Consider the following 14,765-nt stretch of genomic DNA (forward strand, 5'->3'; position numbering starts at 1 on the left):
TCCTGCGTCGGGCAGTGCGGTCAGAGTGCTTGCAGAATCCCTGCAAACACGAGCGTGACACTCCATAGAGCCCCATCCGTGAATTTGAGGCAAGAAAGGAAGATAACAGGAGCAACAAGAACATTTTGAGCTCCTCCACAGAGCCCTGCTCCTACCAGCTGCTCTGCAGGAATTGCCCCAGCACGGGGAGCTGCTCAAACACATCTCCAAACGGCCACGTGTCACTGCATGCAGGCTGGGTCTCTGGATGGGAGCCCATCATTTAGAAAGGATTATTGCTGTGCAGTGATTACATGGCACAAGATCAGCTGCTGCCTATGCAATTGCCGACAAAATTAGTGCAAACACAGAGCTAAACCCTTTCTGATGTGAGTCGGCACTGCTTAGTTTTTAACGCAGGCTTCTGGCTGGTTCTGAATCTATGTGGCTGATAACCGATAACTCGGCATCTCGCTATGGCACACACTTTCCTTCACTTGCACCTGTGCTTAATGCAGGACAACGAGCGTTATGTGGTCAAACCCAGCTCAGGGTTGAACAATTACCTGAGGGCAGGGGCTTCGAAACCAACCTGCTCCACCAGCGTCCACCCCTGCCAGCTCAGCATCTACAGGTTTTTGTACCTCAGTAGCACACAGAGATCAGTGTTTGGTTTTGCTGCTGAAATAGCAGCGTGCAGAGCAGGTAATGAAGAGCAGATGAAGCAACTTGCTAAAGATCAATATTGCTAAACACGCAAAGCTTACTAAGCGAACCCTTTTGTCCTAACCCAAACAAACCTCTCATTTTCTCATTCCACATCTAAGAAGAGAACCTATTGCGACAGTCACAGCTCTAGCTACAGAAAGAAGTCTATCAGTAAGCAATCAGAGAGACGTGGTTCTGTTTTGAAACCTGCTTCATGTAGGTGCAGGGAACAACTTGACAACACTCTGGAAATGTAACCAAGCTTTATGCAATGAACAGCAGCCAAACCACTCAGCTTCAAAAGCCTCCAAAGCTTTCGGGATGTTTAGCTCTGGTGTTTTCACCAGGACAAAATTGGACCAAAGACAAAGCTTGGAACCTCCTCAGGATACAAAACTTCCCGCAGGCTTAGCTGCAGTCTCTTACACTTCCATACATTACAGGTTGTAACATGATTATAACAAAGCGACGGAGTGGGTGCAGGTGTTGCAGCTGCAGCTGCACGTGGGCGTGAAGGCGTTCCTGCGCAGGCAGCTGCCGGGGAGCAGAGCTGCAGGGCATGGCAGTGGCAATGCGCGGGGGCACGGCCGCTCGTCAGCCTGCCTTTGGGTGGTGGTAACTAACTTCACTGCTCTTCAGCAACTGTTGGGAAATGTGCACGCTGTCCAGGCTGCTGCCCGGTGGCAAAATGTCCACAACACGTTTGGTAATCTCACCAAAATGAACACGGAGCCTAAACTTGGACTTTTCCCCATGTAGCGCGGAGAGTGATAACACGAAACAAAATTGCTCTAGGTGTGATTGCAGACATTTCGCTGCCATGGCACAATTTTGGTACCAAGTTTCTGACTCCTTGCTCAGGCAATGTTTCCACTCGCTTGAAAATAACTGAGCAAGCAAACGACGGGCACAAACAGAAAGATTGTTCACCATGGTCGAGGAATTTCTCAGGCTAGCAAAGGAAAGGAAGTCGAGTGTTTGTACTGGGGAGAAAAAGTGGCTACTTGTGCTGATGGTGGTCAGTGCTTGCGAGGAAACACTGGAAGATAACCAGCCTTGCTCGGCTTGGCACAGAAATCACTTGCAGGAGGCCAACAGTCCCTGCACATCCCAGCATGGTGAGTGGCTCCTCCAGGCCGGCACAACTGGGAGGAGCTGGGTGAGGTGGCGGGGAAGGTGTCAGGGTGCAAAGGGACACGCCAGCAGAGTTAAAACGAGATGTTTTAAAAAACAACATGCCAATCCTGCCTATTTTAAGCTGCATATCTCACATCGAGAACTTTCTGGGCTCTCATTCATGAAATCTTCCAGATTTATAATCAATAAACAGCTCAGCAGCTGTACTGAAGTGTGTCCTGTACTTGTGTTTGAAAAATAGTTTGTCTGATGGCTTTCAGCTCAGTTACCTGTAATTCACAACAGAAAAGGTGTGTATTGAGTAGCAATTAAAAATAGTCACTGCTACCAGGAAGCCTGGGGGGACCAAGCAAGAGGAGGGCTGATAAGGCTTTTTTGCTGGTTGGTTTGGGTTTTTTTTCCTCCTGTACATAAAAGCTGGATTTTATAGTTTAGAGAAAGCACATTTTGGTTTAGAGAAAGAGGTCAGACATCACAGGGGCTGTGACACGTAGTACAGTGTATTAACAAGTAGTGCAACTTACTTCTGTGACATCTGTTTGTGAGACCTTTCTAAAAGTTTCTGAAATTAAAAGCACTGTAGCCCATGATGACTATGGATGTGAGATGATAGGGTTAGCAGCTTCAATGGGCTCCCACAAAATCAGAAGATGAATTACATCTAAACCAGGTAGAGCATGAAGGCATTTCTGGCACAGATCTGATTTTTTTTTAACCTTAGAAGATTTTTATTATTTTAAAACTTATGCTGTATAATTGTGCTTTTCCTTTTTTCCCCCATGGCTGCTGGTGGAGGCTCTGAGAAGTTCAGAAAGTAGGGCATGACTTTCAGATAAACAAAGCGAAATCCTGGGAACGCTGTCACTGCCTTCTACAGGGACAGACCCAACTGTTATCTGGAGCTTTATCTTATTTGAGTAAATATTTAAACATATTTTTTCAAGATAAAAAAAAAAGTCTGTCCTAAATATTGCTTTTTAATGTCAAACCAGATCACTCAGGGCATCTTGCTGATGAGAGAGTTATATGTTCCTCTCCTCCAAAACTGCATTTGATTCTTATTCAAGTACTCAGCTCTGGATCTCTGTCTTTGGAGGAGAGCTCACAAGGACACTATAAATCTCTGTTTGGGTAATGCATTACAGGGGCCGGCACTGAACCCCCCAAGCGCTGTGTATGGACCTGAACTGTGTCTCTGGGCCTTCTCCACTGAACAACAAAGTGGAAAGGAGAAGCACTTATAAAAATGGAAAAAGCAATCAAAAGAAGCGCCCTAAAATGAAACCCAGGACTGAATGTCATGGGACAAAAAAAAAATCCATGAACAAACATTACCCTGAATCACAAGTTACAGACAAGAGATGCTGCATTTCCTTATCCAAAACCAGCTCGTGTCCATGACCAGCAACACAAGGGGCTTGGGCGGGTGACTTGCTCCAGAGTAGACAACTGTGTGGGCTACAGCATCCCAAGTTTTTAAGCTAGCTGAAAAAAGAATTAAGGTATGAGAGAGGAGCTTCCGGTCCTTTGCTGCTTTACAGAGAGGACAGGCTGAGGCTGGAGGAGGATAGAGACTGGATACCTCCCCACCTCCTGCCCGCAGGGCTTTGGAGCTTCCAGGAGGATCCGAGGTGATCCCTGTGGCTGGATGCAGAAGACACACAGAGGTTGCCAGCTCCAGCTAAGTTTCATTATGAATCTGGGAGCTTATTTGGCTCTAACACAACTTGGAAACTCCAGCCTACAACTCTCTGTTCACCGGACATGGAAAAAAAAAGTGCGTCAGATCGCCCAGTGCACTGGCACCGAACGCTTTCCCTCAGCTGGCCAGATGTGCGAGTGTCCCTGGTGCCAGGGAAGCAAATATTGTTCCTCTGTATTTCTGGCACTTCCCTCGGCTGGCCAGATGTGTGCAAGTGTCCCTGGTGCCAGGGAGCAAATATTGTTCCTCTGTATTTCTGGCACAGTGGGACCAATTGTGGCAGTGCTACTTGTGTTCTCAACTGCCCCAGAGAATTCGGGTAAGACACTGTCAGCAGAGGCAGAGGTAGAAAAGGGATGGATGCTTGTACACTGACCAAAGTTCACATGTACTCTTCCTCCTGTCAAAGTCATTTGCAATTTCATGAAATTGTGTTTGCCATCTTTCATTTCAAAGGAAACAGGTTGATAAATAGAAATAAGCAATATCTAGGAAATGAAAGCAAATTAAAGGGATTATAAAAGCATTCCCCACAGGTGACTACAACGATCCTTGAGCAAAAAAATGGCATCTATGATTCCTCTGAAAAAGTAAAACACACAAAAAAACCCATACAAGAAAGTCCAGAACTTGCCAGGCAACACCTACTTTTGGTCTGGTTTGGTTTCACATGGAGCCAAAGCATGATGCTGCTCAGGCCCATTGATTCACTGGTGGTCTTTTTTCAGTGACAGTGGATTTTCCAAGCAGGGGACTGAATCAGTGGTTTCCTTCCCCTGTGGGACATTGGGCAACCTCCATCCAGCCTGGGGACCAAGATTTTCCATACAATGCCTGCAATACAGTTGACCAACAGAGGAGCATCAGGTGACTGGAAGCCTGAACACATCCTCGAGAGCAGAACACGTTGACACTTGGTCCTTTGAGGAGGAAATGAGTCCAAGTCAAAATGTTTACCCTTTCTGGGTTTGTTTGTACGTATGCACAAACTATGGGGCCACAGATTGCAGCTACGCATGGGAATCGGTAACACATCCTTGAGGAACTTCTTCATCCGAGATACAAACATGCCTAGCTTCAGTTCTGGCTTTATCTCCATGAAATCTGCACAGGCCTCTGGGAAAAGCCCTCACTACCCCCAACAGGGAAAGCTTAGCAGTGACCCCAGCTGGCCCCGACAACCTTGGTTAGAGGACTGCCAGCTGAAGGCGGGAATGCTCTGAATAGCGGCTTCTAAGATCACACAACTGTAAAAGCTCAGCTCAGCTTTTACAGCGTAATTAGGATGTCGGCATAATTAGGACATAAGTTGTGACAAACTTCATTTCCCCCAGTAGTGTCACCAGGAACGCTGCCAATGGCCTCAACGGGCCAAAGCCTTGCCAGGGTCTCTCATTCCTTCCTCCCATCCCCACCAGCTGCTGCCAAGCTGCAGGAGGCCCCGGCCGCCCCAGCAGAGATGCCCTGGAAAGGGCTCAGGAGGAGGAAACAAGCATTAGAGCAAAGCATTCACATGGAAAAACCAGGAAGGAGAAAATCCTCCCTGGGAAGGTGTGTGAGATTTAGGGTTTCAGTGCTTGGACCCAGCTGGTGACTGGGGGGGTTATGGGATTGCCCGAGCTCCCCAAGGGCCACCCAGCACCAGGCAGCCATCACGGCTCACAGCCAGGAGCAGGCGGCGCTCCCTCCATTTCCGAGAGGGCTGTGGACCTGTCTAAACCAAAGATCAGCTCTAGACTAAACAATTTGTTTTATGACATACTATTTTCCTGAGATTTATTTTTGGCACATGACTTCAAAGCATGATGGGCCTGAACTGCGCAGTCAGGAGCTAGAGGTGGTGCTCCTCCCAACCCAAGAGGACGGAGACCATGCACAGTAGTTTAGGCTCAGCAATGCCTTCCAGCGTATGCTTGTTTCAACATCTCCCCCTCCTTGAGGTGGAAGAAATTGTAAACCACAGGTGGCTTTTCCTGTGTGTCTTTTGCGTCTTTGCTCAACTGATGCAAAGATGCTCATGGCCATGACTTGGGAGAACACTGGAGAGAGGGCAGCCCACTGCCTGCAAACTCTTCTCCAAGCCTGAAATGGACTGTGTTCATAGCTAAGAATAGTATTTATCGATGTCATAGTTGAAACCCAGCCAGCAATGCACACCACAGACCTGCTCGCTCACTCCCCAGCAGTGGGATGGGGGACAGAATCAGAAGGATAGAAGTGAGAAAACTTGTGGGTTGAGATAAAGACAGTTTCACAGGTAAAGCAAAAGCTGCACACACAAGCAAAGTAAAACAAGGAATTCATTCACTACTTCCCATCGGCAGGCAGGTATTCAGCCATCCCCAGGAAAGCAGGGCTCCATCACATGTAGCAGTTACTTAGGAAGACAAATGCCATCACTCCGAACGTTCCCCCCTCCCTTCTTCTTTCCCCAGTTTTATTGCTGAGCATGACATCAGAGGGCATGGTCAGCTGGGGTCAGCTGTCCCAGCTGTGTCCCCTCCCAGCTCCTCCCTCCCACCTCGCTGGTGGGGTGAGGAGCAGAAAAGGCCTTGGTGCTGTGTGAGCCCTGCTCAGCAATAACTGACACATCCCTGTGTCACCAACACTGTTTCCAGCACAAACCCAAACACAGCCCCATACCAGCTCCTGTGAAAAAAATTAACTCTCCCCAGCCAAAACCAGCACATTCTCCACCCCTTATTTCACACCCTTTATGTCATGCTCAGGTCCCACACTGTTCAATACAAGCTCATTAACCACCACCCCCTTTCCCATCCCTTGATATCGTACACAGATATCATTCCCTTAGTCTATGGACCACCCTTCCAAAATGTCTTTTAAATGGCCTCAAATGTCCATTGAGTTCATCCAGTCCATGACTTTGGGCTCCATCTGTTAGGGTGGTCACTCAGGACAGGAGAGGTGGTGTGTCATGGGGAGTTCCTGGGCACCAAAGCCAGCTCGGGTCAGCCACTGCTGACCTAAGGCTTGTCCTCCGCTGGCTCAGGTGGTTCCTGCTATAGTAATTCCTATAACACGCAAGCTCTTCTCCAGGCGTGAAACAGACAGTATACATAGTAAATAATGATATTTATAGATCTCATTGATTTATGTACAAATAAGATTTGTTTTTCAGGTTTTTCATTAACAATTTTGCTCCTCAGGGGGAGGCACGTGGTAATGCATTTTGATGGAGGGGATCCATTTACGGCTCCACCAACCCATCTGGAAAACTGCGTAGCAAGCAGCAGTAGATTTTAACTGAAAACAGTGACTACTGCAAGAATATTGATGGGCCATGTTAAAATAGCTGCTAAATAACTTCTAAAATAACTACTTTACAATATTTAGGATGAACTCCTGAGACGGTAATAAATGCACCTATAAAAAAGATGGCTTAGCTTGTTGCACACTTGCTGACCCAACATTTCCATGTGCAAATGGCACAGTCTTAGAGTCCACTGAAACCAAAGGAAATACTGCCACTGATTTTGTAAGGTTTAAGATTTTTTTTTTCTTTCTGTTAAGACCCTGTATAAATCCTTAGTTAGAAAGCCAGCTGGACTAGGAGGTGAGTAGATAGGACAGTAAATTGCAATAACAATTTTATACTGCCACCGATTTTGTAAGGTTTAAGATTTTTTTTTTTCTTTCTGTTAAGACCCTGTTAGACCTTTCTGTTAAGACCTTAGTTAGAAAGCCAGCTGGACTAGGAGGTGAGTAGATAGGACAGTAAATTGCAATAACAATTTTAAAAGAAACAGAAGGCTGATCCTGAAAGAGACTTGGTGAAAATTGTGTCCAAAATGTATTCTGAAAACCTCTGATCAGTTGCTGCTTAGGTCACCTCCAAAATAAGAAGTTGGCTCATTTTTGGTTTGGTTTCATACAGTTTTCCTTTCTGTCTTCATCCTTCCTCCTTCCCCATCTCCTCCCCACAGATAATTTTTCTGCTTGCCTACACTGATGACCAATTTCATCCAAACTCAGACAAAAGTTTGGAAAATGAAAGAAATTTCCCACAAGTTTCTTAGCATCAGCAGCCAGCTAGAGGACAGAAACCCCCATCAGTTCCTGCAGATAGCTGCCCAGGGCCACGTCCCACCGGGTTCTGATTATCTCCAAGGATGGAGACTGCACAACCTCTCTGGGCAACCTGCTGCATTGTGAAGAAGTCTTTTTCTTACGTAATCCTTGTTTGTGCCCATTGCCTCTATTTCTTTCACTGGGCACCACTGAGAGGAGTCTGGCTCCATCGTATTTACCCTCCCTGGCCCCGTCAGGAATTTGTACACATGGATGAGAACCCCTTGAGCCTTCTCCAGACGGACGCGCCCCGACTCTCCCAGCCTCTCCCTGCAGCAAGGGCTCCCAAAGGGGACGGGCTGCGTGCTTCACCCTTCCTGCCGCTGCCCTCCCTGCACCCGCACCCCTCACTGCAGCAAAGATGGGAAGCCACTTGGACAATTTTCTCAGATAATAAATGGAGGAATTTAGTCTACAGTATGAGAACATTGACTCCGTGGAGGCAGCTGCACTGCTGTTAGCAGAGCCACTTACTTCACGAGGAATTAATGAAGAGGGAAGCTAACAGCATCTGCTTTGCATGGACATTCTTGGAAGTTCATTTGTTTTCATGTGCAGATCGCACCAGCTGTTCAAAGCTAGGACAGAGAGCCCAGCTTTTCCTATAGTAAATAGAGGAGATGACTTAAAATGTGCTGTAAAATGGAATGACTCTGAAGATCAAATAGGCAATGATATTTTAGAGGGTTAAGATGGGGAACCTGAGCAAGATTTTATACCAGCTTTCAAAACGAAAGATAAAACCAAGCTCCATTTCCAGGCATTAAGCCCACGAGTTTATAATAGGTATTGCACCAACAGCTAGTAAGATCCTATCCCAACATACCTCTGAGATAACAAAAGTTAGACTTCAAGGCTACAGAATATCCTGGAAACAAGTTGGAAGGATATGCAAATCCACAACAATTTTTTTTCAATTATTGTCAGGATTGCCAATTATTTCTATCGTACAGACAAACGGAGATATCTGCCTGCTCCTGTTGTACAACAGTTCTGACAGGGCACTGTTCTTGTGAGTCTTGGAGGCTTTCACCACTAAGAGAGTTCCCTTTCACTGGGTCTTAGTAAATCCCTTGGAGAAAACCTTTCAGAACACACTTGGTATTTTAGCTTAGCTGCTATGTTGGACTAGTATCCAAATGGCAGTAATAATGGTGTTTTAATTTTATTATTATTTTTAAACTCCTATCTCAAGTTTCCTATTTTCTCCTGTAAATGAACATAAAAAAAAATAAAAATATCACAGTGACGAGAGCATACAGCCCTCTCCTGGCCCGGGCCAGCACCGCTTAGAGAGCATGGCCCAAACCAGCGGCTTCGTGACTTTGCAGAGCACAGGTATTCTGCTACCTGCTGTTGTTACTGACAAAGGAACCCAAAATACCTTCTTCAAATTTGGCCATGTTTCAAAAAATGGATAATTCCTGGAATTTCCATTTACATTTCAAGGAGTGGTGCTGGAAAAATGTTGTTACAGATGCATATTCCATTTCCTTTCCAGAGCAAATCAAGTGCTGGAACTATTAAAAGGAGACTTTTTTTCCTAGTAAAAGCTCAGTCTCTGAACCATTACATCAATCTAACTTCATGCAAATAAGACACAATCACCTACAGAAATTTTTTCAGATTAAAGTAGAGCATTTCCCCACCAGTGAATTGTGTAATCACAGAGGAATGGGAAAGTGGTTACTAATGTCTTGACCTCTAAAATTTTCCATAGTAAAAGCTATTAATATATCCCTTTTATCTCGTGTGTGTGTGACAACAAACCAATACCCAGTACCTGATAAAGCCGGTGACAGGTAAAAGGAACTGTGGCAGAGGATGAGGAAGGAGTCACCAAGAAGGGAGTTTTTTCTCTTTGTTCCTTCCCAGCAGCTTTAAACTACCAACGTTTCCTGCACACCTGGACTTTGCCCAGAACAAACGATGTCATTGCTCTGAGACGGAGCGCGTGTTTTACGATACGAAATACATTCATAATATTGTGCTGTTGTAACAGAAGCCAAGGCTGGGTGGGAAGCTCTATTGATTTGGTGTTAAAGTCCGCAGGAAGGGAGGAGGATGGTGGGAAGCTCCAGCCAATGTGCCAAAGCCCAGTAAAGCACCAAAGTGGTGGGATTCCTCCAGCCCTGCGCAGCGGTGGAGCAACACAGACGGGTGACTGAACACGTCAGGGCTGGCCCCAGCCAAGAGCCGGCTGATAGCCCCCAAGGCTGCGGCTCTTTGGTTAGTCAGGAGCTCACGGGTCGCCAGCAGCAGCAGGGCAGGTTCTCCTGTCACGGCTCTGCCTCATCTCCAAAGGTCCCCTACCCAAACGACAGGGAGGGTTAACCCCCAGGTCTCCTCAGACCTCTCTTTGTCAGATTCCAGCCGAACAAGAGTTTTCCTTCACCAGCCCCGTGAGCAACTCTACTGTAAAAATTCAATCATCTCCAAGCGCTCTTTTGCACCAAGTGCAATGCTGCACTGACCACCCCTCTCCCAGCAGGTCTGTTTTACCTAAAGAACGTATGGCTCCACACCTCACGCTGAGGGAAACCATACAGAGAGAAGATGCTCATCTCTCTGAAGTATTCTGCCCTCATTGTGTTTAACACATGGCTGCTGCACTGATTTATAAATCCTCTTTGCCACCAAATAGATTGTAGCCTCATCTCCGGATTTAAAATCGCTCAGTTTGCTCATGAAAGTCAGACAAGCAAAACCGAAGCTAAAGGGTTCCTAGTGCAGCTCCACCAAAGTGTGTTTCATAGAATTGTCCATGTATATGTGTGCTTTGTACGAACATGCTTTCTAGACAGGGGTTGTGGTTTTGACCCTGTCCGGCAGCAAAATACCACAACAACCGCTCGCTCACCTCCCTCCCTGGGACGGGGGAGAGAACTGAAGGAGTAAATGGAAAAGAGACTCCTGGGTTGAGATAAGAACACTTCCACAACCAAACAACATTGAAAATATAATGATAATGTTAACAGCGATACATATAAACACACAAATGAGTGACACAGCAAAACCGCCCACCACCCGATGATCAATGCTCAGCCCACTCCTGGCAACAATCCCGGAGCAGGGAGAGTCCTGAAACTGCAATTCCAGAACAGAGACAGGAGCCTGAGTGTCCGAGAGACTGAGACACAACCAAGAGAGAGAGACAACCCCGAGAGAGGGATGACCTAGAGGGAGATGACCTGGGGAGAGAATTTCCGGACAGAGCCTCATCTACATACTGGGCATGACGTGCATGATATGGAATAGACCATTGGCCAGTTTGGGTCTCAGTCCTAAACCTAAGGTCGAATCCTGGGCTAGTAACTGGGGCTGTGCTCCCTCCCAGCTTCTCCTGCCCCTGCAGACACTGGCACAGCAGAGAAGTTGAAGAGTCCTTGACTGTCCTGGCAGCAACTATAAACATCAGTGTGTGATCAGCTTCTCCTCAGCACAAATCCAAACACAGCCTCACACTAGCTACTGTGAAGAAAGTTAACTCTGTCCCAGCCAAAACCAGGGCAACAGGCTGACCTAGAAGAACACGGGCAGAAATAAAAGCCAGGCAATGCAGCAGCACAGTTAGCTTCTCAGTTCTTCCCTAATGACAGATTCGTAGCTATAAGGCCAGAATAATTTTGTCTAACCTTTCATTAAGAAATTAGGTAATCCCAGAAGAGGCTGAGATCAGCCACTATTCAGAAAGGATTCGAACAATTTGGGGGGGAAAAAAAAAAAAAAAGCAAGATCTGGCTTGCAATCTCCAAAGCATATACATATGCTGCAGACACTTGTGGGTTCATTTGTGTCCTCTAACCTTGAAAAATAAACTGGTCTTTTCAAAGCAGACACTACGGGTTTCTCTACATCACTGTCTAAAATAACTGGTGTGCTGTACAAATAAAAAATGGTACGAACTTCAGAGGCTTGCCAGTTTGGCTACACTGTACCAAGCTCAGAACAGGGTTTCTTACTGAGCTCTGAAGTCAAGACTCAAGTTGCATAATACATTTTTTTTTTCCCCTTTGAATTTCTTGATTAAAGCAACAATCACCCACAAACACAACTGCTTCCTTATAGCCCGGCTGTGCTGTCCTGGACCAACTTCAGAGAAACAATCAGGTTCCAGCGCTTGGTGCTGGGATACTCACCAACGTGCGACATCAGGACGGTGTTGTCGCCTTTGTGCGGCGCGTTGTAGATCACAGCTGCTGTTGCACCCCTTCTGGCTGCCAACTTAATTTTTTCAGCAAAACTGCAATTGCCTCTTTCGATCAGTGCTATCCACGGCGGGGTTGTGATGGTGAACTGGGTATTTGCATCGCAGGCTTGACGATCAGCAGATTTAGGAATGCTCACAATCCCCCGAGCACTCAGCAGAGGAGAATGTAATCCATACAGGCCACATGGGCACTGCTCGGACACAGACTTGTTGCTAGAGCTGTTGAAATACAACAAGCTTACGGAGGCACGCACGGAAAATGCCTCTGTAGTCTTGAATAAAGTACCAACAACCACCATGAGGCAGAAAAACCTGAACTTATCTGCTTGCTTCATTGCTTATTCACATCAGCACAAAATGTAGATGCCTACAGGTATTTTCAGCTGCTGGTGGCTGTTGCTAGTGCACAGCCGGATGAGGAGTTTGAAATTTCAGCTCCAACAGGAACTTGACACCACCCAGGTAAGTCCTCGAGGTGTCAGTGAGCTTATCGGTAGAGGGGGCTGGGCTAGAACACGAGTGCCACGCCCGCCTATTGTGAGGTAGAGATGCAGACAGAAGGCGCTGCAGGTAACCTTCAGCCCTAACTTTCTGCTCCTTTTTCACAAGGCACCGTTCTCCCCCTCCTTCTCGCTCATTACTGCACAAATTGTAGCTTTGATGATGCCTCCTAAGACATTGCTCAAGCCCCCTGCTCCTATTTCAACCCAAACGTCACTTCAGAGGACCGGGTCATCTTTCACAGTGATGGGAAGCTCAAGGTTCTCACTTCACAATGCAATCTGCAATGCAAATGACCGTGTTGAGGGTGGGAGATATTAAAAAAAATGTACCCATCTTACGGACTAAGATAACTGAGGCATTCCCTGGGTTTCTTCTTTAAGATTCTTCCAGTCATCTACTCTGTCAGGTCCAGCTTTTTCTGGTGTTTATAATGAACTGATTTTAACATTGATTTATAACAAAACAAGAGATGTAGAATCACCTAAACCGATCACAGAAGCAAATTACCTCTTGCAGCCCATTTTCACACTCTAGCTCACTTTCAAGATTTACAGTGAGATGTTTGAATGATTTTCACACAACTCTCCATTTCTGGATATATAGGCTCTATAGATTTTCTCTGAATTCAGTGTCACATCCCATAACAAACTCTTGTTTTCTTATATTAGAACAGAAAAATTAAAACTTTACTAATGTCAGAACTCTGTAGTCGATAATGAAAGTAAAGGACAAATTGTAAAGTCATCCAGACTTCCCTGTTTTTCTGCAAAAGTCATGCTGCACACAGTACTGAAAGCCAAGACAATTGGTAGCATCTATTTGACAAAAGCTCAACCTAGTTCTCCTGTAAAGATTCTTTTAAAGAGGAAACATGATGGTAGAGAAGATTCTTGGAAAACTGAAACAGCTTTCAGAAGTGAAAAGAAAATGGAAAGAAATTGAAAGAAATAATCCAAGACAATTACATATATTAATTCATTTATTTATATTCTCAAGTTTTCAGTGTTGTGCTAGTTCTACATCACATTAATTCAAAAATGATCTTACCTCTAAGATCTATGACTTAGCAAGTTTTATACACACAAAAGTACCATTATCTACATACAATTTACCTTTCATTGGTTGTCTGAAATTAATGCTAGAAACAGAAGAAACATGCAAAAGATTTTAGAGTGCAGTTCTTTGGTTAGGTATGAATTCTGCAGTTAGGGAATGTGCTTTGACAGTATTTTACCCTCAGCAGTGGCAATACACAGCAGCAAGAAAGATTATTCCTATGACATTTTGCAGTAGAGATTCTGTATCTTGGTTTAACATGGCAAAATTAACATGTTTTGACAGACTCAGGATCAAAGACACTTTCGTTTTATACTTGTGTCACTAAACATCAAGTGAAATAAAACAGCAAGTAGCAAGAGAGGACCTTTGTCCCAGTGCTACAGTGCTGGTTTGGCAGGGAGGATGGAGACAGAGTGGTAGAACCACATGTTAATACTGCAACACTTCAGAAACTGAAGTCAGCATATTAAGTTCAGCGTAACTTACAGGGATGGGATAAGTGCCTCTACAGAATGACCTGGGGTATTGAAATTCTAAGTCTACTACAGGCATTGAATGTTGTCTAGCTACACACAGAGAGCCTGTGCTTCTAACATTGGCACTTCATTCTGCAAAACTCTCTCCTTCCCAGCTTCTGCCGTGAAAAATTTCAAACAATGCTTCTGTAAAATAAAATTAAATACTTTAAAGTCTCAAGCGTATATTATACATATTCCACAGCATTCTGATTCTTCTTTTAGAGTTAGGAAGTCCTAACATGGAGGATAAAATGATTAATGCTACAAGTTTAAAGTGGAGTACGAAGTGCAACGTGGCAAGCAGCCTTTGCTGCATTTCTATTGCATGGGATGGATGCAGCAGCTAGAACAACTGAATAGAGTGGCTCTGCCACAGCATTAGCCACATCAGTCCTTTCATACAATTACTTTAAAAATTACTTATAGAAATAATGGTTTCATTAAAATTAGACTTCGACCTGAAGTATATCTAAATAAAAAACACTGGCTGACACAGTCAGCATGGCACAGTTTGGTACACGAAGTGCTGGTGCTAATCTTTGTCACTCTAGAGCAATGGCCTCTCATCTTCACATACCCATAAGCAAAAAAATTACACAAATAACATATTGCAAGCAACACTGTGCTCTTCTCAGGTTGGTATGTTTTCATTTTGCCTTCTGTGGCAAGGTTACAGGGTACTCTGAAAGGCATGGGTTGATAAACATTGCTCTAGAATTAATACTATATGAACCATACAAAATATAAACATACAAAGTCACATTTACAATAACTTTTAGTCTCTGTGCAATTTAAGTCAAACTTTTCTTATTAATACATCTTTAAACTGTAAACCACACTAGAGAGACAGAATAATTTT

This window comes from Pterocles gutturalis, unplaced genomic scaffold, assembly GCF_000699245.1.
Source record: "Pterocles gutturalis isolate BGI_N339 unplaced genomic scaffold, ASM69924v1 scaffold3357, whole genome shotgun sequence".
In the NCBI taxonomy this organism is placed as follows: domain Eukaryota; kingdom Metazoa; phylum Chordata; class Aves; order Pterocliformes; family Pteroclidae; genus Pterocles; species Pterocles gutturalis.